Raw genomic sequence first — 24,645 nt, forward strand, 5'->3', positions numbered from 1 at the left:
GAGAAGGAACGACCCTAAGAATGTTGATGATAGGCCAGGGTGCCACCAACCAAGGGCTTCTGTGACTGTTTTCCCTGTAGCTTTTAGGACTGAACTCTATGACAGGGTTTTCTGGCATTCGGATCCATGCCACACTTTTCTTAGCTACAGTTGGGGTTTAGTGTGAGATCTTCCACCTGGAGACAGACACTGAGCTCCAAAAATTCTCTCCTAAGAATAGAATAGGACAGGGGTACCTGGGTGGCTCAGTTGGTTAAGCATCCAACTTCAGCTCAGGTCATGATCTTGTGGTCTGTGAGTTCAAGTCCCAAGTCAGGCTCTGTGCTGACAGCTCAGAGCCAGGAGCCTGCTTCGGATTCTGAGTCTCCCTCTCTCTCTGCCCCTCCCCCATTCTGTCTTTCTCCCTCTGTCTCTCTCTCTCAAAACAAAATAAAACATTTAAAAATTAAAAAAAAAAAAAAAGAATAGAGGAAGACTCCTGCCACTGCATCAGACGTTGCTCAGTAACAGGAGTGGGATGACCTTCACCTCTTCATTGTCCTTGGGACAGAGAGGGACCACCAGACACCCTTCATAGCCCCAAAGAATCCTCAAAGCTGCTGTTATCCCTATTGTTGTTATTTTCACGTTCTAACCTTTAATAGCATCTCTGACCTCAGCTGAATCTTCCTACTTTGTATGTTATGGCTCACGCTGTGGAGAATTTGAAGAAAGAAGGAGGTTATCAAAGAGGGGTTTGGGAACAAGTAGCACTAGAATGTCAGCTCCCTGAGGAGTAGACACCTTAAGTTTTTGTTCCATGCTGTTTTCTTAGTACATGGCACATAGTAGGCCTCAGTATATTTTTTAAATGAATAAATGAGTTCATTAATCTAAGCCCCAACAGGTAGGGGTTGTAAAACTTAATTTGTTTCTAGGTCCGTTCTAGCCAAATTGTGAAGTAGTGAGGATTTGTCTTCAAAACCAATCTAGCTCCCCAAAGCTTCACTCCCTTTCTGTGCCCCTCCTGCTTCTCTTGAAATTCTTGTTTCACTTCTAGAGTTGCAGGTGCCTCTCTTTTATGTTTTACTATGTGCTCTAATGTCAGTAGCATTTGACAAGAGTCAGAAGTCCTGACTTCTAGTCCCAGAATAGCATCCAATTTGCTGTGTTGACTTAGGAAAGTCACTCTACCCTTCTGGGTCTTCAGCTACAATATTCTCCAAGTTTGTAAGAATTGTTCCAAAGAGAGAATTTAATATTAATTATTCACTTGTTACCATGAATTTGGCCCCCAGATATCTTCTTAGATGCATTTAAAACATCATTTCTGACAGCAGAGTGAAAAGATCCCATTTTTAGAAAAAGAGATTCACCCCTAAGACCAGGAACAAGACAAAGATGTATGTTTTCACCATTTCTGTTTAACACAGTATTGGAAGCTTTAGCCAGAGCAATTAGGCAGGAAAAAGAAATAAAATATACCCATATTGGAAAACAAGCAGTGAGGGGTACCTGGGTGGCTCAGTCAGTTGAGGATCCGACTCTTGATTTAGGCTCAGGTCATGATTTCACCATTCATGGGTTTGAGCCCCACGTTGGGCTCCTCACTGAGAGTGTGGAGCCTGCTTCAGATTCTCTGCCCCTCCCTCACTCGCACACTCTCTCTCAAAATAAATAAACTTAAAAAAAAAAGTAAAACAAGCAGTGAGCTGATCTATGTTCACAGGTGACATGATATTATATGTAAAAAACCCTAAACATTCCACCAAAAACTGTTAAACAAATTTAGTAAAGTAACAAGATACAAAATCAACACACAAAAATCAGTTTTGTTTCTACATATTCAACAATCTGTAAAAGGAATTAAGGAAACAAGTCCATTTGTCATAGACTCAAAAAGAATAAAATACTTAGGAATAGATTTAATCAAGGGGGCAAAGGACTTGTACATGAAAAACTATAAAACTTAGCTGATAGAAATTAAAGATAAATAAATGGAGAGACATACTGTGTTTGCAGATTGGAAGACATAATATTGTTAAGCTAACAATACTACCCAAAGTGGTCTAGACATTCAACATAATTTGTGACAAAATCCCAGTGAAATTGATATATAAAATATATAATATGGAATATAGTGTGTGTGTGAAAATAGAAAAACCCATCCTAAAGTTCATATGGAATCTCAAACAACCCTGAATAACCAAAACAATCTTGAAAAAGAAGAAGATGAAAGACTTGAATTTCCTGACTTTAAAACTTACTACAAAAGCTACAGTAATTAAAACAGTGTGGTATTGATATAAAGACAGACATATAGACCAATGGAACAGAATAGAGAGCCCATAAATAACCTTTCAAATGTATGGTCAAATGATTTTTAACAAGGGAACAAAGACTATTCAATGGAAAGGACAGAATTTTCCACAGATGATGCTAGGAAGACTGGATATCCACATCCAAAAGAATGAAATTAGAACCTTATTTTGTACTGTATTTAAAAAATTAACTCAAATGGATCAAAGACAATAAAGAGCTAAAACTACACAGCTTTGGGGTGTCTGGCTGGCTCAGTCAGTTAAGTGTCTGACTTTGGCTTAGGTCATGATCTCATGGTTCATGAGTTCGAGCGCCACTTTGGGCTCTCTGCTGTCAGCACAGAGCCTGGTTTGGATCCTCTGTCCCCTTTTCTTTCTGCCCTGCTCCTGCTTGCACACACACACTCTCTCTCGAAAGTAAATAAACACTTAAAAAATAAGAATAGAATAAAGCTATACAGCTTTTAGAAGAAAACCTTCTTCTTTTAGGGGAAACCTTCATGACATTAGATTTGGCAATGATGTCTTGAATATGACACCAAAAGCACAGGCAACAAAAGAAAAACTAAATAAATTGAGCTCAATTAAAATTAAAAACTTTTGTGCATCAAATGATACTAGGAGACTGAAGTGATAACCCACAGAATGGGAGGAAAAAAATGCCAATCACATAACTGATAAGGGATTAATATCCAGAATATATAAAGAATTCCTAAAACTCAACAACAAAAACCAAATAACCCAATTGAAAAATGGTCAAAGAACTTGACTAGACATTTCTCTATAGAATGTATACAAATGGCCAATAAGCACATCAAAAATGCTCAGCATCACTAGTCATTAAGGAAATGCAAATCAAAAAACCCCAATGAGATACCATTTCATAACCAATTAAAATAGCTATTATCAAAATAAAAATAAACAGAAAATAAATGATAGAGAGCTTGTGGAGATATTGGAGCACTTATGCATTGCTTGGTGGCATGTAAAATGGTCTAGCTACTATGGAAAGCGGTTTGGTGGTCCTTCAAAGAGCTAAGCATAAAGTTACCATACGATCCAGCGATTTCACTCCTGGATATGTATGGAAAGGAATCAAAAGCAGGGACTCTAACAGATACTAACATGTCAACGTTCATAGTAGCAGTATTCACAATAGCCAAAAGGTGGAAACAACCCAAGTCTGCATCAACAGAGAATGAACGAAGTATGGTGTATACATATAACAGACATTTATACATATAATAGACCATAAAAGGTAATGAAATTCTGATATACACTACAACATAGATGAATCTTGAAGGCATTTTGCTAAGTGAAATAAGCCAGAACAAAAGGGCAAATATTATATGATTTCACTTATCTGAGGTACTTAGACTAGACAAAGTCACAGAAACAGAAAGTGGAATAGAGGTTACCAGCACTGGATGGGGTGGATGTGTGGAGATTTATTGTTTATTCATTTGTTAATTTTATGGGAATTTATTATTTAATGAGTACAGAGTTTCTGTTTAGGGTTATAAAAAAAATTGTGGAAATAGTGGTAATGGTTGCACAGCATTGTGAATTTATTTAATGCCACTGAGGTGTACACTTGAAAATGGCCAAAAAGTATATTTTACTATAATAGAAAAATATATGGGGGGTGAGGGAAGAGACAGAGAGAGAGAGAGAGAGAGAGAGAGAGACTAAGTTATCAACGGTGAACGATTAGAGTGTCCCTCAGTACTACCACTTCCTTCGCCCAAGCTGGCCTGGTACAGACTATCTCCAAATGACTTGACAAATGTTCCCTGGTCATAATACCTGCAGACAATAGGGAAGAAGAAGGGAGAAAGAAAGATCTCACCCAATGTCTGACTCTGGCTGGCTCCTGATTGGAGAGGGGTCTCTGGTTAGGATACAGGGACACCTAAGGGATGGATTTTTGTCTTTCAACCTTGATAAGTTAATCCTTCACCTTCTGGAGTTGCCCACTTGCTATCTCCGCTCCTTTCACAAAGCAACTGTGAAATGAGGGTCTCAGACCAGACTTAAAGAAGCCCCATAAGTTTTCAAGACCATCACATCCCTCACAGCCCCTGTATCCATGCATCTCTAAATGAATCCACATTTTCCAGTCTTCTGTTTTACCTTTGCCTTAACATCTAAATAATAGGGGTTGAGCATCCATTTCAGCACCATGGGAAGCCAGAGTCTTTCCCAGAGTCCTCTCCAATATTTCCCATGATCCTGCTTGTGAGTTTATATCCTCATGGCCATATTTACCTTCTAATTCTTGCACTTAGGAAATTCTTGATTCTCACTTACATTTTGCTCCCTACCCCCACACTAGGGCAGCTGTTCTTCCAAACCCCTGTCTTGTCTACTGTTCAGACTACAGCTGATTTTTCTTCCCCTAGAGCAACATGAACACACGGCTATTGTGCTTAACAGACTTTCCCAAGGGCTAGAAATAGCTAGCTGGTTGGCACAAGGAAGGAAAAAAACTACATACTGAAGGTCAGACACCACTGTTTCTAGAAACTTGTTGGCCCTTTTCTTATAGGGAAGATTTTTCACTGGCCATGCCCACACTTAGTTGCTGAGGATCCTTTCTCTGAAGACCCTTTCAACTATCTACTCTCTTTTAAGGTCCCAACCTTGTGCAATTTCAAAATGTCTGTTTAGCAGCTCATAAAGCAGTCTTACTTTTAACCTCCAGCATCCCGCTGAACGCTGAGATCTCCCTTTGCACATCTAAAAATCCCTTTAAGGAATATTCCTCAACCCCGTTCGGTACACAAAGAACAAGAGAAACTCTGAAATTACATCTTCTTTAAAGAATCACATCTTTAATCTTTAATCACATCTTCTCTCTAAATCACATCTTGGGAAGGCAAGACTTACTCATCCACAAACCAGAGCCAATCCCAGAGGCTGTGGAATTCTCTTCCCATCACATGTTCCTTTGGGTTTTAGCAAAACTGGAGATAGGGACTCAGCCTAGCTGGGGCACTGTAAGGGCTTCCATGGATGACAAGGGTTGTTGGGTTATCTAGACAAAGGTGTTTGGGGCTGTAGACAAGCAAATGTGCAATCCTGGGCCCTGATCACTGTAGGGTGAGCCAGGCAAGAATACTCAGGGATGGTGCCCAGTGAGATCAAGTTCTTGACCTGTCACTTCCTTCTGTGTATAGAGACTCTTCGGGTAAAGCGAGTCTCAGATTGTGATTGAGCAGGTTATGGAGAAAAGGAAATTCATCTGGACTGAAAGGTTCTAGAGGGAAATGGTGTCATTGCCAATGTTGGAAGAAGTAGAACCAGGAGAGAGGCCAATCTCACTCTGCTTGAGTAATGAAGACATTCTGGCAATGCCACAGGATGGACACATGGGATAGAATGGAGAATGCAGAAACAGACCTGTGCAGATTTAGAACTTTGAAAAGTGACAGAGTTGACATGGCTGATTGAGGGGAAAAGGGGAGCTCTTCAACAAACAAAGCTGAAAAAAATGATTATCCATATGGGAAAAGAGGAAATATATTCCCTATCTCACACCATATAAAAATAAACAGTTTCAGATTGACTTAACTGTCAAAGAGAAAAGTTTAAAAAAACTTTTAACTTTAGATTTCAAATCCTAGATTTAAAAGAACACATAAATGAGTATCTTTTAGACCTTGGGGCAGGGAAAAGTTTGTCAAACAAATACAGAAAGTGTTAATCTTAGAGATATTAAAACAACATCAAATGAAACTTCATTAAAGAAACTGAAAAGACAAATTACAAACAGGTTGGCTTAAAGAATATACAAAGAACTCCTATAAGTCAATAAGAAAAGCATAAACAGCCCAGTAGAAAAATGGGCAAGAGACATGGACAGGCATTCACAGAAGAGGAAACATAAAGCCAATGAACAAACTCAACCTCATTAGTGATCAGAGAAGTGCATCCATTCATTTGGAAACTTTAAGAATTTGAACCAATGTTGGAGAGGATGTAGGTCCACACATCTCTCATTGCCTATGGGTGTGTAAATTGTTACAACTACTTTGGAAAATCTTCCCATATGCCACCACATAGTAATTTCACTCCTAGTTACATAGACAAATTTTTCACACCCACCAGAAGACATTTCATGGCAATATTGCTCACAATAGCAGTGATAAGAAAATAGACTGTAACATGAATAATTCATACAATAATATTATACAGTGTTCGAAAGGAATGAACCACTGTGACACACAATGTGGATCAACCTTACTATCATATTCAGTGCAAAAGTAAATCCCAAAATATAATTTATGACAATTATACTCATTTTACAAAATTAAAAAAAAATAAAGTAAATATAAGAATACATATAAACTGGATAAAATAATGTAAAAAGGAAAGCAGGAAATGATGCTTCTGGAATTTAGTATATTGGTTACATTACATTGGTGGAGGAGGCAGGGAGGATAGGATGAAGAAAAACCATGTGCTGGGTGGTATGTTTCTGGGAGTTTGTCTTTAAAAATAAAAATGAAACAAAACAGCAAAGAAACCCAAGTAGGGTTGTGCATGAAACAAAGATAAGAGTGTATCAAGAAATAAGTATTATGATTAGTACAGTTCAGTGCAACTGAAATCTACTTAAGGAAATAAAAGGGGGTGGGGAAAATTAAGTGTGATTGTAGTGGAAAAGCTGAGGGTTTCTAATGAGAAGATCCCAGTGTGTAACTTTGGGAAAGTAGTGTAATCACTCAGAGGCTCTGATTCCTGCTCCATACGATGGGTGAGAGTACCAAACGCTACACCAAATAGGTTTGTTGTGAGGGTTAATAAGAACCTGAATATGAAAGCCATGTGTCTGTCCAGTGCCCAAAACTGCACCAACAGTGTCTGCCTCTTGACGTTCCCCTCTGCTGTGCACACAATCCGCACATTTGTGTGCTTGAAGATTAGGGTATAGCGGATACTAGGGACACCTTAATGAGAAGTCACAGAAGATCAATAATCAGAATGAGGGGAAGCAAGGGTAGCCCAGCTCCTCTGTCTGGGTGATAATTAGGTTGGGGATTTGGAGGCTGATTAAACATATCAAAGCCTGTGTTTTTTCTCAAGAGTGAAGCGCCCCCCTACCTCCTCCTTTATAATCTTTTGTATCTCAGCAATGCCCTGGTGGTGATGTCAGTCAGAAAGTACTTTGTTTTTTAATTTCAGGTTTTAGAGGCAGCTTAGCATGGTGGAATACACATAAGCTTCTGTAGCAGATTGCTAGGGCTTCCTCATTTCTGATTTTCCTCTTTCCTGAACACAGAGGAGTCAGGTGGGGGCATGTGAGTGATCTGTTCACAGAATATGGGTGGAAGTGACACCGTCCCGTCATGTTCACGTCTAGCCGTGGAAGCTCCGCACAACCTTCCAGCCCCCTCTTCCTCCGATAGACGGATCGTAAAGGCCACACGTCAGGGTGGAGGAAACCAGATGGAAAGAGAAAGCGTTGCTGAATGGCGTCAAGGAGGGCAGCAACTCTGGAAAGACGCTCAGACCTGTAGCAGCTTTTGGATGGGTGAGAAATAGACTTGCATTACCTGTATATGTATATATGGCCACTGACATTTCAGAGTTACTTGTTACACAGCATAGTTTAGCTTAGCTTAATACAACTTGTTCTCAGATTGTCTTGGGTTTGAATGCTGATTCTATCATTTATAGGCTGTATGACCTGGAACAAATCCCTTAACGAACCTGATCCTTGTTTCTTTGTCTTACAATGGTAACAATATTTAATTGTGCTATTCTTATCAAAGTAAAATAAATGAATGTATTAATAATTCCTTTCATGGTGTCTGACACAGAGCTCTCATAGCTCATGGCTATTATTATTACTACTACTGCTAGGCTCTATGCTGGGCGATAAAGTGTAAGATGCATTCTTCCTTCCTTAAGGCAAATAGATTGTATTTGGGAAAATAGCCCATGTGCCCAGGAGAACTTAACAATTACAAGAGTCTGTCGATACAACTGAACACACAGTCGGTGCTATTAGCACAAGCACACTAGGACAAGGTCAGGGGCTACCACAGGACGCATGCTGAGTCTACGAGGACTTGCACTTCTTGAGTCCTCTAAAACAGCAGGTGCAAATAGGAGTTACCAAGTCACCATCTGTGCCCGCCTGAGGATCTAGCTGGCACGGGATGGTGAGAATCTTTGGCCACGACTGGATGATCTGATTAAAAGATTCACAAGGCCTGCACAGATGTGGACCTAAAGAAAGGAGAAGGCAGCGAGGTTTGGGAACCCTACATGTGGCCGACCTGGTGTCAGTGGAATGAATCTAAGGACTTACAAAGCTCTTCCAGCCCTAAGAGGCTAAACTCTGAGCCACAGCTATAGAAGCCGGAGATGTGTGTGGCCCTTTGCTGAGCTGGGAAAAACCTTTCCTTCAGAGCTTGGAGGCCATTTGAGAGCCCAGAGTAGACCAGGCAAGAAAGGAGCCAGAGGTAGCCCCTGGGTCACTAAGGATCCAGTTCCTGTTTTTATTAAGGGTCTGACAGATAAGACTCAGAAGCCTGGACCAGGGCCAGGCCGCAGGGATGTGGCGTGGGTTGCCAGGTTAGTGTTCAGAAGTCGAGAAGCTGTGAGAGCCCTCACTGGGTGATCATAATTGCACATCTATTAAGTATGCATTACAGCATGTGAGGAAAAAAAGCAGGTTTCCCCCACCTATCAGCTCCCCACCTCTGTCAAAGAAAACTGAAAGCAAATTTATGACACACAGATTTGACCAGAGCTTCAGAGACAGAAACGTTCGAGAACTTTTGGGGCATGGAGACTTCGCTTTCACATCTAGAACAACTTTGTCAGATCTCTTAATACCATCTGCCCAAATCTCAGCCATATGGGTCATTTTCTGTATGGTCAACCCTGAACAATTTAAGCCAAAACCAGGGGCTGCACTCAAATGGTGCTCCTGCAAAGACCCATATTTGGAAAAGCACTTTCTTTGTTCTTTTCAGACCATTTCTTCAAGCTACTGTGCAGCCCTAGTCCCATGCTCCATGCTTACAGATTGGGAAACTGAGGCCTGGAAGGGGTGATGTGTGTGGGTCATCTCACAGCAGGTTAGATGAGAAGCCATGAATAAACCCAAAATAACCTTTTTAGACCAACGTTTCCTGAAGAGGTTCATGCAGCTGCTGGTCAGAATCTTGGTTTCATCATCTTTAAAAGGGATGATGTTGCATGTATTCACAGGGATGCTATGGGGTTCCACGGAGGCTATCACAAAGGGAAGCATCCAGCTCAGCGCAAAGTACATGGCAATAGTCCTTCCGGATGAATAGAATCTGAAATGTGAATTTCCAAGGAAGAGGCAGGACCACCCACTGGGACAGCATCATCCCGATGACCACAGCTCGTTTATGGCATGTTGGTATCATCCCTCTTTCTTCTTCCTTCCTGGAAGCTCCTCAGTCTCCCTGTGTCTCTGTGGTTCCATGTAATGGACGTGCTGACTTTGTGTTTGAGGGAGTTGTTCCTTGGTCCCTGGGAATGGATTTTGGAGTCAAAGTAAGAATACCTTTTCCTTCAGCTTGGGTTTCTTGGCATGGTTACGGGAGGTTGGTCAAGTGGGAGTGGTCAAGGACAGGCTAAGGGGCCTTGCAGCTCTAAAGACCACACCTACAGCCAGCATGTAGGATTCAAATCAGGATAAAGGTGCTGGGGCTGGAGAGGACCACATTGTGCCATCTATCCCCACCAGGGACTCTTCTCCAGCCAGTTAACTCTTCATTTGTGAAATGTGGATAACCACACCCATCTGGCAAGGTCTTTGCACAGACTTGAGAAAATGCCTGACACATATCAGGCCCTCGGTAACTGATTTTGATGATGTCTGTGTGTCGAGTACCAAAGGTAGTGCTGGACACTGTACATAGTAGGCTTGCCCGACTCCTGCTCTCAGATATCTGGTAGGGGTGACGCAGCACAGGTGTCCTCACTTTCATGTGTCAACACCTTAATAGGGGAAGACAACAGTTAGGTCCCCCCAGGATGTCTTTTCTCCAGGCTAACATATAGCTGGCTCCTCAGCTGTTGTTCACTTGAACTGGTCCTCTCCCTACTCTGCCCATATGTTTGAGATGAGCCCAAATGTGTCAGTGCCCTCCTTAAGATGGGAACCTGGAACTTAACACTGTTCTTCATGAGAAAGATCACCAGGGAAGTCCCCATGTTTTATTACAGACCCATTGGAAGTTAATACCAAGCACACTAAATGACTTACTCCAGAGATGCACAGTAAGATTTCTGGAGATAGGGGACTCAGTGAATAAACAAAAAATACATTTCCTCACAGGAGGTAGGGAGGCTTCTGGGGTTCTAGAATACTCTACTCCTTTTTTAAAATATTTTTTTAAAGTTTATTTTGAGAGAGAGCAAGAAACAACAGGAGGTGTGGGACAGAGAGAGAGAGAGATTTCGAAGCAGGCTCTGCACTGTCAGCGAGGAGCCTGATTTGGGCCCAAACCCACAAACTGTGAGATCATGACCTGAGCAGAAACCAAGAGCCCAGTGTTAACCGACTGAGTCACCCAGGTGTCCCTAGAATGTTCCATCTCTTGACCTAGGTGATGGTTACATGAGTTATCCATTTTTTAACATTTATTTATTTATTTTTGAGAGAGAGAACCAGCACAGGAGGAGGAGGAGGGGGAGGAAGAGGATGAGGAAGAGAGAGAGAGAGAGGGAGAGAGAGAGAGAGAGAGAGAAAGCAGGGGAAGGACAGAGATAGAAGGAGAGAGAAAATCCCAGGCAGGCTCCATGCTATTGGTGTAGAGCCCCATGTGGAGCTCGAACTTACCTGAGCTGAAATCAAGAGTCAGATGCTTAACTGACTGAGCCACCAAGGAACCCTAAGGTATTCATTTTTTGAATAATTCATTGAGCTAGACATTTTTTTGAGCTGAACATTTTAAAATAACAGTTTTATTGAGATACAATTCACATATCATAGAATTCATCCATTTAAATTTTACAATTTAATAGTTTTTAGTATATACAGATATATACAATCACTTACTATGGTCAATTTTAGAAACTTTTCATCACCACTAAAAGAAACTGTACCCTTTAGCTATCACCTTCCTATAGCCCCCTCCTTCTCAGACTTAAGCAATTACTAATCTACTTTCTGTCTCTGTAAATTTTCCTATTCTTCACATTTAGTATAAATGGTATATAATATGTGGTCTTTTGCAACTGGCTTTTTTCATTTAGCATAATATTTTCAAGATTCATCTGTATTGTGGCACAAATCAGTACTTTATTTTTTTTTTTTTATGGCCAAATATTATTCCATTGTGTGGATATACCACTTTTATTTATCAATTCATCAGCTGGTAGATATTTGGGTTGTTTCCACCTTATGGCCCTTATGAATAATGGGCTATAAGATTAATGTGCAAGTGTTTGTGTAGAAATGTTTCCATTTCTCGTGGGTATGCACCGAGGAGTGGAAGTGTTGGGTCATATGATAACCCTTTGCTAAACTTTTTGAGAAACTGCCAGAAAACAATTTCCACAGGGGGTGCACAATTTTACTTTCCCACGAGCAGCATATGAGGGTTTTGACTGCTCCACACCCTCACCAATACTTGTTGTTATCTGTCTTTTTGATTATAGCCATCCTAGTGGGTGTGTGGTGGTATCTCGTTGTGGTTTCATTTGCATTTCCCTGATGACTAATTATCTTGAACATTTTGATTTATGTACTTTTCTTAATATACGTCCTACTTTAATAAAAAAAAAACAGTGTATTTTTAAAATACACTCGCTTCTTGACCCCTGATACCCAGAAAAATTGCTCAGTTCTGAAAATACGGAACCCAGAACTTCTGGAGGCTAGAGATTTTGCATCTCCCAGATGGAATTCACCTCTGGGGGTAACCAAGTCATTTTGGGACCAAGCTAGACTGGAGCTGCTCTCTTTCCCAGTAAGAAATTTCCCCTGGATCATACACAGAAAGGCGCCAAATGTACCTGTGTACAGGTATGTATTTTTCCCCTTATACTCAGGTCAACTCAGGTTGTGAAATGGAGTGGAAGGCTTGTATTCAGACATGGGTCAGCTATCTGAAAGACTATGTGGCACTGGACAAGGACTTGAGTCCTTGTCTCTTCATCAAGGCACAAAGTCCAGGACAAGAAGATTGATGCACTTGATCCAGACATGGAACTTGAGAAGAGAATCATCCCTAGATCAAATGAAAGGTAATCCTTAACAACATGTGTTACTTGTCCTACTTTACATGTGGGGAACCTGAAGCTTACAGCAGTAATTCACTCAAGCCTCAAAGTAACTTAGTCTGCAAAAAGCCTTACTTTTCAATTCCCCCCCTCCTTAGATGGTAGAGTGAAAGCTTGGTGCCTTGACATTACCCCCTGGGTACACAGCTGCGTTTTCAAGGCAGCCTGATGACCTGGTCTCTGTAGCCCATGTTTTAGTTCTGGGGCCAACCACTGCCATGCACGCCTCTGGTCACTTAGGCTATTCTTCCTCTGGTGAACCTGTGTGCTGGGTTCTTTCTTTTCCTCCTATTGGGTGCAAGGTCTTCAACATTTCTCTAGTTTCATTCCAGCACTAGGTACCAGTATTTTTTGAAAGTTAAGGGAGGTATGTTAGTTGGGTTCCCTAGGAAACCCTCTACTGAGGTAAAGAGTCCAAATGGTTTTGGGGGAGTATGTGTGAAAGAAGGGGAGCAAGCAGAATTGGGCAGAGGGACCCATAAGATGCACACCTAAAGTCTCTGCCAGCTCGATGGGGAGTTGCAGAGCAAGGACTGCCTACCGAAGGAGTCCCACATTGGTGTGAAATCACTGGGTCTTTATATGACCACCTGTCCCCACCTGGCTCCTCCAAGGAAGTTGAAGTGGATTCTGAGGAAGCTAAAATCTGGCACCCATTAGCTAGACACACTCTTCAAGTCCTTTCTTAAAAAAGGAGCTGAGCAGTACATGTCCTCATTTGCCAGCAGTCCAGACAAAGCCAGACATTCCTACAGGAATCAGTTATTGTCTGGCTAGCTCAGAGAATGGCCTGGAATTCTGGAAAAATGGACTACAAACCTGGGCTATAAACTGAAGAGCATGTTGATTCCAATCTCCCACCCCTCCTTTTTTGTGGGTCACATCATGAGTGGTGTGTCACTGGGCTAGAAGGATTCTGCAAGGTCCTTTGGGCCTCAGTACTCAAGGACTTGGGGACAGGTGAGTTACCTCGTGTCCTTTATGCTGTCACACCTATGTGAATTCAGGTCTCTGCTGTAGGCCACAGTCACGATGGTCATCGTCACCATTTTCCCATAAGCACTTTACCCAGCATCAACCAGCATTCTTAGAATACCAAATTGAACTAGAGTAGAATACAAAAGGAAGATTCTAGTTCACCTTGTCTTCTAGAAACTTCTTGTATTTGGAACAATCACATGCTATGCCAAATATAGAATGAATACAGTGACCTCCTGGGTTCTGTGATCCTAGGTTCCCAATTTCCCCTCTATAGAATGGGAATTACTATGACTGCCTCGAGCCTCACCCTGAAAGGGCTATAGAGACTTCAATGGCATAATGGAGGTAGAAGCCTTTGAGCACCTCATTCCAAAGTTATCAGAGCATCTTTTGCCTAAGGCTCTTGAAACCTCTTAAAAGCACCACCACATTTTCATCATACAAAAATTGCCCAAGAGAGATCTCCTCATTACCAGCACTTGGTGGGAATCTGGCATTCATCCTCACAATTCCCCTATGATCAGAGTCTTACCACAAAGGGCATCTTTCTGCTAGTTTATCTGCAGAACGGTCTGGGGCAGAAGGCAAAAGCACCAGACTATCTCGCTTGCCTCCCCGCCTCTGCTGGGGCCCAGGCAACGTTCACCAGTGTGGTCCCCAGAACTCTGGTCTCCTTGGCATAGTTATTTTGTTCGCCAAGCTAACGTTTATAATTTTACTTCCTACTGAGGACACATTGAGAGAATTTTTGCCCACTGTTCAAATTCATGGGACTAATATGTTACTGGGAAGATGTCCAATGTCCAGGGGGAACAGGGGAAGCAGAAGACAAAGCCTGCTAAAGCGGGAAGGGACTTGCCTTCACTTCCTCATTCACAGGTGAAGCAGACACGATGAGCAGGTGCCCAGCCGGGCTGGACTCTGTTCACCTGTTTGACGTATACTGGTTCTGACTTCAAAGGTGTTGAGTGAGGTGGTAAGAGCTTGGGCTTTAGAGTGATGGGTTCTGGCTCTGCCACTTACTAAGACTGGGCAAGTGACTTAATCATGAAGAACCTCAGTCTCTTCAGCTATAAATTAGAGATCATAACTCCCACCCTGCAGGATTGCTATGATGAGAGATAACATATGAAGAGTAACTGGATTATAATAGATACTCAATAAGTGGTAATTATTAAAATCATTACATTTTCTGCTATAAATTCAAAAAGTACTTATTGAACATTTACTCTATTCACCCATCTTTTCAAACATCGATTCATTCCAAAAACATTTCTGAGCTCAAGATTATGCTGAGGTCAGTGAGGGGTCCTACCGAGAAATAGAAAGCAGGCTCCTTGAGTACAAGAAACTCAAACTTTGACTGGAAAATAATAAATTAGAAAAGAATAGAATTATAAAATGGAAGCCATCACACCTTCTTGACTGTGCTGTGGGAGTTAAGTGGGTAAGCCTGCAAGCTTGGCGTCTGGCCCCAGGCAGACTTAATGGGTAGCCCGACTAGAGTTGTATCTTACATGGGGAGAGAGGCAGAGTCAGCCAATCTACTATGCATCTTGGAAGCATGGGTTTTAGGTCCCCTCACCTAGAAGGGCTTCTTCCAAGGCTCTGTACCTAATTTTGTTTTTCTTGTCTAGAGAGGCCCCCCCCCCTCCACAAATTGCATAAACTTCAAGACCCACAAACCCTGGATTATCTCTCATGGAGGACTGAGTTTTAAAGTCAGAAGATAAAGTAGGAACTGACAAGCTCATGTCTCGCAGCATGCTCTTGGAAAGCACACAGGAGAAGTGAAGAATCAGGATTCCCTGAGATCTGAAAGGAAGGTATGAATCAAGTCAAGCTGAACAGTGGAGCAAGAATTTGAAAGTTGGAAGCTTCTTGGACTAAGAAAAGATAAAAGTGCCAGGTGGTGAGGAATGTGAGGGCAGGGAACTATACTTTAAACAGAATACTCATACAATTTTCACATTACATGTGCAAGAATAGTGTATAATGCATAATGGTGGAACCATGTTTGGAGTCACACTGATCTGGGCTCTACTTATTTGAACTCCATGACTTAGGACAGGTCAAGGAACATCTTAGAATTTCAGTTTCATTTGTAAATCATAATAGTAATACTTATCTCGAAAGTATTACTTTTGGAATTTTAAGTTATAAAATTAGGGAGATATTTTTCTGAAAATGATTTGTAAACTGTAAAGAGTTCTGTTTACCAATATTGGTTCTAATTCATTTTGCTCACACTGTAGAAAGAATGTCCTTGTTCACCAACCTGATAATAGTGGAAGGACCCTTAGGGGGAAAACAAACAAAGAAACAAACAAACCCAGCTCTGGTACTCTCAGAGTAAAAGCTCCAGCTTATTACATACTTGTGAGCAATTCCCTAATTTCTCCAATCCTCAGTTTCTCTATCTAAATCATGAAAGTTATTATACTTTGCCTTTAAACACCAGTGAGGTAATATCTTGATCAGATTTATCTTTAAGTTCCTTGGGAGGAAATAAATGAAAATATCCAATTCACTTTCCTTATTCGGACCTTTACTAGAATTTGGAAAGGAGACTCTCTCAAGCCTTTGAGCAATGGGGAAGACCGCTGAGTGCCACAACCCACCTTGGGCTGGACTGTAATGAGAAGGACAATTGATTGAGTGCTAGCTGTTGGACATATGGTTTTGCCTCAGCCTCGTAACAGGCTAGTATGTTTGACATTACGGCTTATATTATACAGATGAGGAAAATGGGGCTCAGAATATTTGAGCAAATACTTCAGTTCCCACCTCTAGTAAATGGAGGAGCAGAACGTCAGACCCAGATCAATGCTGGAACCTCCTTTTCCTGGTGTCCCCAGTTGACCTGCAGCTCCTTTGTGTCCAGGACAAGGAGGATTGAACCTATGTTCTACAGGAAGTCAGGCCTGTGACAGGTAAGATGACATGAGGCTAAGCCTCTTGTAGACTCTGGCACAGTGTGAAATTGCTAGTTATTATTTTTAAAGCAGAGAGAAACTTTCCACCCATGCTCTTACAGAGGCAGTTGGCTTCAAGGTCTGATGGTTTTTGTCACCCTTGCCTTTTCTAGATCAGTGTCCAAAGTAAGAGACTCTGTCTTCCTGTATGTTGTGGCTGTTTCTGTTAAGCAGTGTCTTCAAAGGTCTAATGAAGGAGGCCACCATGGTGCCTGCATGTCACAGAAAGAATGTGGGCTCACATCTTCACAATGGCAGAGATAGGTACAAAAGCAAAGACCACATCAATTTTGGAGCATTTCCACCTGTGATGTTTGACATCCTTCAGGCACGGTCTGAGAGAGGGACTGGACCAGCATCTTCTGAACATTGTATTGTGGGGGAAAGACACAGATATGAGGAGCTCTTCCCCCTGCAGATACACCTGTGGCATGAGCCACCCTTCCCCCATCCCCTAAGGCAGAGTCTCCTCTCCATCCCGTGCACACCCTTGTTGGTTTATAGGTCCCCACTATTAGATGAGTAATAAACAGTGGGATATAAGCTTCCCTTCTGGCCAATCCCAAAGCTAAAGTAACATGTTCAAACACCCTGTTATTATTATTACCAATGATAATAAGAGGAATAATGAGCAAGAATTGCTTTTATTAAATAAATCAGGAAAATGCACTTTACAACATGTTCCAGAGACATGTCAAGAGGCTCTCTAAATGTCTGGATGGTGTTGGAGCTTGCGTTGCTCACCATTATGAGGGAGTTTTTCTACAATTACTGGTCTCTCAACAGCAGGTTAGGACTCATCTTATAAATATATAATAACATAAACGGGCTTTCTGTTTATCAACTACTATCTTATAAGTGTGTGCTTTCCTCCTATAAATCCCCTTTTTTAATAGGTGCATTTTTGAAATGATACCATAATTGTAGCCATTTAAAGACTAAGATATTTAACCTTGATCTGTTGCTATTTTTGTCAGTTTTGGAATTAAAAGGAAAATCTTAGTTTCCTCAGCTCTCTAACCTTCTTTAGGGTCAAGTGCAGTGATCTGAGCATGCCAAGCATGCCATAAAGGTGCCCAGTAAGTGTTGGTTTTTTTTTTTTTGAGTGAATGAATAACTACAGAGATCTTATAGTTCATCTACATCACTCTCTTGCATTCTAGGTTCTATCTGAAACTATCCTAGAAAGGTAGCAATAATAATGTAGGAGAAGGGCACCTGGCTGACTCAGTTGGTAGAGCATGAGACTCTTGATGTCGGAGTTGTGAGTTTGAGCTCCATGTTGGGTGTAGAGATTACTTAAAAATAAATCTTCAAATAACAGTAACAATAACAATAATGTAGGAAAGCACACAGCTTGAGAACAAATTTGTCCACCATTGGAATTCAGTATTTGGTGTGCTTGGTGTATTTTCTTTTTAAGTTGGCTTTGCACCCAGCGCAGAGCCCAATGTAGAGCTCAAACTAATGACTCTAAGATCATGACCTAAGCTGAGACCAAGAGTCAGACGCGCAACCAACTGAACCACCCAGGTGCTCTGTGCCTAGTGTATTTGACATTTGCAATAGATCATTTTTTATACACTCCCTCCCTCTATTCCTCAAAATTACTTCCCATAATACTCATTTTCTTGATTAGTTCTCCAGTTTTAAAATAATTTTAAAAAGATAAACAGTAATAAAGATATCCAAATTTAGTAACTTACTTTATTCATGGTCCAAAATGAACTGTTACCAAAATACTATACCTCACAGTTCACACTATGTTCCACTGTTTTAGAATTTAAACACAAATAAGGCTCTAAATCCTTGCTGCCTCTACACTCACTGCTCTGTTACTGTTTCCAGTGTGTGGGGTTTTATTCAGTGCCATCAAGCAATTCTCCAGTTCTCAGTGGGCGCTGACTGGGTGTCCCGCAAATTTAGCTCAATTCTAACACTGTCTGGAGATAGTAGAGGTTCCAAGAATAAGAACTCAGCCCCACAGTACTTACCCCACTTTGGATGCCAATCTCAGGTTCAGATTATTACCTGTGCTTCTAACCAACTGGCTATAAAACAGAGGTACCTATGACCCCCCTCCTTGGGTTTGATTAATTTGCTAGAGGAGCACAGAACCCAGGACACCAGTTTTCTTACTAGATACTGGTTTATGGCCAGGGATGTTAAAGGATATGAATCTACAGCTGGATAAAGAAATGTATTGGGTGAGGTCCAGAAAGATCTTTAACACTGGAGCTTCTGTGCCAGTAGAGTTTGGGAAGTGCCATTCTCCCAGCTCATGGATGCATTCTGGTTCACCAGCTTGGAAAACCTCTGAAACCCTCCTTTTTTTGTTTTTTGTGTAGGCACTATTACATAGGCATGATTGATTAAATCTTTGGTCATTGGTGATTGCTTCAACCTCCAGCCTCACTCCCCAGAGGTATAGGAGGAAGCAGTGGGAAGGAAAATTCCAACCCTCAAAGCCTGGTTGGTTTCCCTGGCAACCAGCCCCCAGCCTTGAGGGTTTCCAAAAGTTACCTCATTAACATAAACCCAGTTGTAGTGGAAAGGTGCTTGTTATAAATAACAAGACACCCATTTCACCTTTATGGCTCTGAAGTGATTTCAGGAACTGAGGACAAAAGACCAAATATTGTAACAAAAGATGCTCCCATTGCTCTTATCTGCTCCAGAAATTCCAAGTGTTTGGGGAGCTGAGCCAGCAACTGTGGACAAAGACCAAAATATAGACATGTCACACCATTTATTTCAAATAAATGGTTTAAATATGAGAAGATATGATACCACTTGGAGCAAAGATATGACGTGTGTCTGGAGGAGAGTTCCAACAACTCTGAGCCATTCTGCCCTTGCAAACATACCCTTGGAAACAGTCCTGTGGCTGAGTCCTCAGGGGTAGGGTGGGTCAGGGCAACAGGATTGTATAACTGGGAGTTTCGGAAATTAACTGCCATATAGAATACAGTGTTCACTAAAAATGGGTTAATTTGGATCATGTAAGTGTGTGTCTGTGTGCATAAACTCAGCAGTAATCATAGCAACTAATTAGAACTGAGACCAATATGAGGTTTGGTGGGGGCAGGGAGCATTTTCTCAATGACTTTCTTTTGAACTGCAGGCACATGTTACGTCAACTGACTTCAGTTTCATTACTGCTTTTAAATTCTCTACTGAAAATGCTCCCCATTATTGCTTCCTAGTCAGCAGTCCATTGTCAGAAACCTCACAGTAACAGAATTAGGGGGAACAAGTGTGATCTAGTGGCAGGGCCTACCCACTGAGGGGAGGTGCGTTTCTCAGTGCAACAGGACCTTCACCTCTGCCTGGTGACAAAACTAAATCAATTTAGTGGTGAGTCTGATGTCCTTTATGCAAGGGAAAATATTCCATGATTGGGGCGGGAGGTAATAGTGCCTCACAGGCAGGGGACACTTCCTGAGGCATCTGAGACAAGTCTGAGTTTTACAGAACCTGAGAAGAGGTTCTATAGGCAGAAATGGCACAATCAGCTAATAGGTCCTATTTTCCAGGGTAAGATGAGCTAGCTAAAGTTGAGCTGAAGGGTTGTGACTGGAGTATGTTCCATTTCCTTTGATAGGTGTTTTCCCAAAGGACAGGCTGACTCGGGTTTAGGCTTGTGACCTGGGCCAGGCCCCTAGGGTGGCCTCCATTTTGTGAGTCCAGACATATGAATTAACTTTACCGGCTCTCACACTGATGTCCCTGCCCCCAGGAACTCATATCTGAGTCCAGCGGGGTTGAGGTGGTGATAACAGGAAGGGCCACTAATTAAACCCTAAATAAGTCAGTTTGGTCCTTCTGATGAGGGAGCATAAGGCAGGCTGAGGGCAAAGTACAAGCTAGCACACACCTCTTCCCACCAGGTAGAATATGTGTGATATTCCTCAGGCACTCCTGGCTGCCCAAGAACAAAGGAAAAGAAAGGAAACAAATGGTTAACTGATAGAGATCCCAGTTATACAGGACATGAGTCTCCATCAGTTTACAAATATCTGAGTAAATTACAAGAAAAAGGCAATCTTCTCAATAAGCCTAATATACAGAAACTTGTAGATTCAGTTTCATGGAGCCCTAACATCACCTTCCCCTCCATAGAGATATGGGGAACAAAGGCAAGAAGAAAATGGCAGGTAAAATTAAATTTCCTTATAACCTGCAGCCCATGGACAAATACTTGAGGCAAAAACAGAGTATAACTTTTCTCCAGGCACTCCCTGCGGTCTTAATGTCAATGCTTTGCTAGAGGGGAAAACCTTAGTTTGACAATAGCTAGGACTTTAGTAATCTGTGAGTCTTTAGCATATGAAAATCCCTTTAAGAAACGTCCTCTTGACTTTACCTCCCCCTACTTCATAGTATATAGCCAGTCACTCTGCACAACCCCAGTGCTGCTTTTTATGCCCACGGGTCCTGTGCCTGTGCTTTAATAAAGTTACCTTTTTGCAAAAGATGTCTTCAATAATTCTTTCTTCTGAACCCCACCATCACCTCAAAACCGCATCAGTTCTCAACAGAGTATTTACCCCAAAGTAACAGGACTCATTTTGCCCCCTCACTGTAGAAGGCCACATGGCTGAGGACCTGTTGTACCATGCAGTACTCAGTGCCCAGCAGAGGGTGACAAGCACAAGAGCAAATAGCCCAGGTAGTCACTGACCACAGCAGTGACCTGGTGGGCACTCCACTGAAGCATGGGTTACATGCGTAATTACAATGGTAAGTAAGATTTCTGTGGTCTTGCTGCTGTTTGGAAGAAAAAGTTGTCCTCTTGTCTTCGAGATTCTTTGGGCTGGTCTAAGAATTAAATTGACATGAGACATTACAGGAGAAAATTAAATTTAATTACAGACAAACTAGGGCTCCATAAGAGTCTGGGGCTCACAGGCAGTTGGACAGTTAAGGCTTATAGGCCATCAAGAACTAAGGACAAGGAGGTAGGAGTCTGGGACTTCACAAGGGAAGGAAGACAATTCATAAGAAGATGAAAAAGGCCGTTTGGTAAACAAATGTTTGCTGGACCCTACAGAAGCAATGGGACCCATAGAGGAATTTTAACAAATAGACTTTGCTAAATTCTTGTTTGCCACACCTAGATCATAAGATATTGTAGTTCTCTGTGGTGATAGCTTCCCTTCTCTTTAGTTAGAGGAGGTCCTCTAACTGAATTTTTGGGGGAAGTTAGGGGAAAGGTCAAAGTGTCTTCCTGAGTCTTCTGTTTATTAAAAATAATTAACCTAAAATAATCCACATGCCAAAGATACATGTTTTGGGGTGGCAATATTTTTTCCTACCCTGTTAAAAACAAAAACTTCCACAGACCTTACCTTCTGTTGGGCTTCCAGTAACTCTGTAAGGTGGATACCATCACTATCAGCCCTATTTCATCTCCTAAAAACTCAGACCCAGAGAAAATAATCACCTCTCCCAAGGTCATATGGCAAAGACTTGAACCCTGTTCTTTTTAAGCTTTTGTTTTTCTGAGTGACTCTTGTGGACTTGAGCAGAGCTGGCAAAGAAGGAACCAAGAAATGTGTACAAAAAATTTTGATATTACACAGCTTGTAAATATGGAACGTCAGAGGCCAGAAGTGAGAACTAAGGCTTCTTAAAAAAAAACAAAAACAAAAAACAAAAAACTTTTAGGGGCACCTGAGTGACTCAGTCGGTTGAGTGGCCGTCTCTTGGTTTCGGCTCAGGTTATGATCTCATAGTTCACAAGTTCAAGTACTATGTCGGGCTCTGTGAGGACAGTAGTTGGGATTCTCTCTCTCTCCCTCTCTCTCTGTCCCTCCCCTGCTCATGCTTTCTCTGTCTCTCTCAAAATAAATAAATAAACTTTAGATAAATAAATAAATACAAACTAACTTTTTAAAAATGAGGTATAACCTCATAGAGTGAAGTGCACAAATCTAAGTGTATAGCAGGTGACTTTAAGCTTTGAATCCCATCTGGATCAAGATAGAAAGCATTTCCAGCACCCTAGCAGGACAAACTGTTATCCAGGGTTATACTGATTCTCTTTCAAAAGATTAAAGTGTTTTTTCTCTTATTCTGGCATTTACTATACCAAACAACATATAAGACTGATATTTTTCATAAAATTAATTTGTTTTTGTAATTAACTGAGAAAAGTGATACATCCCGCCTTCAAACCTTTGTCCTTGTTGCCTGCAATGAGCTGTCCCCAGATATTTACCTGCTTTGCTCCCCATCTCAACCTCCATCACATACTCAAACCCCTTCTCTGTGAGGCTTCCTCCGAGCAGACTACTTAAAATTACAAGCCCCAACCTTACATTCCACATTCTACCTGCTGCTTTATTTTATTCCACAGCACTTTCCACTATCTGACATTGTCTACACTTTCCTTACTTGTTTATTCTCCACCTCTCCTCAGCTAGAATGTAACCTCTTTGAATACAAGGCTGTTGGGCCATGCTGTTTGCTCCTGTATCTCTGCCCCCTCCAACAGTATTGTCACCCACTTAGTATCTGTTCAGTAAATGTTTGTTTGAAGAAATGAATATAATGTAGCCTGACCCAAAAGACTGAAAACTCAAGCAAATGACTGAAAACTTAGTTTGCACATTCACTTCTTTTTTATTTTTAAAATTTTTAACGTTTATTTTTGAAAGAGAGAGAAAGAAAGACAGAGTGCAAGTGGTGGAGGGACAGAGAGAGGGGGAGACACAGAGTCCGAAGTAGGCTCCAGGCTCTGAGGTATCAGCACAGAGCCCAACATGGGGCTTGAATGCACAAACCCATGAGAATATGACCTGAGCTGAAGCCGGACGCTTAACTGACTGAGCCACCCAGGCACCCCTGGAAGCTGTATTTATTACACTGTTCTCAGAGTCCTATTAATACTACATAATTCAAACCTTAGCAAGGAAGCTGGCGTTGGTCCTATCCCCATGCCTGCAGCTATAAAGAAGTGCATTGTAAATGAGCAATTATATTTCTTAAAGTTCCTTAAACCCATACTCATCTCTGTGATTACATCCCATATTACTGGGAAAAGATAAGAGTTAATAGTGCTGCAGCCAAATGCCTTTAAGATACACCTGCCAATGGAAATTTCTCACAATGGTGGATGTAAACAAGGCCGAGTCATTTTTTGGAGATTCCCGCCAGATTTATCTTCAGGCCATGTGACTATCTACTGTTCTTCACCTCGCAAGAGGGCTCTTTTACCTGTAGATTCAGGATCTCCATGTTTATCAGCATGACTGGGTGGACTGTGAGGTCTTTCTTCTAAGACACCCGAGTTGGAGCAAGAAGGAGCCAGGAGAACACTCCTGACCAGCTGTTGTAGATGCTTTGAATTCCACTGTAGCTTTATTCCTTGGTGTGGCTTTCTTCTTTCTTAGTCTGCAGGAGGTTATCAGTCCTTTATACCTTAATGTGAATGAGTTTTTCAGCTCCTTTCAGAAGAGCAGGGGAGAGGAGAAGAGGGGAATAAGAGTGGGGAGTAATGAGGGAAAGGTGCCAACTGGGAAGAAGAAACCTACTGAAAGAAATTCAGGCTGAGAGCTGCCAGATTTATTCCTTGTAGGTCTGGTTCTGAGTCCAGGGTGGAAGTCTGAGCTCAGGCTGGACACACAGCCCCCTCTGTGACCTGTCAGCATTTTTTTTTTTTTTAATTTCATGGCTGCTCAGAAGAGGTTGCTGTCCACTGCCCACAGTTTATTGATACTTTTCTCACATTCGGCATTTCTCAGAGACTGGAGGCTCCAAGGTAAGCCTGGAAGCTGAAGAAACTGTGTTCATAAACTGAGGCTATATGCAAACAAACAAAACAAAAGATGAATGAAGTATTCTAATCTAGGTTTCAGCTGTGTGTGAATCTGACTATTGCTGTTGAAATTTTTTCCTTGCAGGTGATTAGACTTCAGTGGAACCTAAAGACGGTTTTTGCTTTTTCACTTATAGCTGCATGGGCTACACAGTGCAATTGACTACCATGTAGTAAATATTTGGACCGGTAATTCATGACTTTATTCAATAAATATTTCCTGAGTGCTTGCTATGTGTAAAACATAGGATAGGAGGCTACTTTGGTGAACAAGACAGAGAAGGCCCCC

The 24,645-nt window shown here is 41.6% G+C and overlaps 1 long non-coding RNA gene across 3 annotated transcripts; it reads left to right on the top strand.

The window, feature by feature from the left end:
* The first annotated feature begins 1,647 nt into the window (after nucleotides 1–1,647).
* Nucleotides 1,648–17,213, top strand: LOC131520160 (uncharacterized). Of its 3 annotated transcripts, none has more exons than XR_009265954.1 (4): nucleotides 1,648–7,836; nucleotides 9,528–12,542; nucleotides 14,439–16,492; nucleotides 16,648–17,213. It is a non-coding gene; the product is annotated as an uncharacterized LOC131520160 (long non-coding RNA). The 3 variants fall into 3 exon arrangements; XR_009265953.1 differs by having other exon boundaries at nucleotides 14,439–15,385; nucleotides 16,115–17,213; XR_009265952.1 differs by having other exon boundaries at nucleotides 1,649–7,836; nucleotides 14,439–17,213.
* The last annotated feature ends 7,432 nt before the right edge of the window (nucleotides 17,214–24,645 follow it).

Source organism: Neofelis nebulosa, chromosome 8 (assembly GCF_028018385.1).
Source record: "Neofelis nebulosa isolate mNeoNeb1 chromosome 8, mNeoNeb1.pri, whole genome shotgun sequence".
NCBI classification, from domain to species: Eukaryota; Metazoa; Chordata; class Mammalia; order Carnivora; family Felidae; genus Neofelis; species Neofelis nebulosa.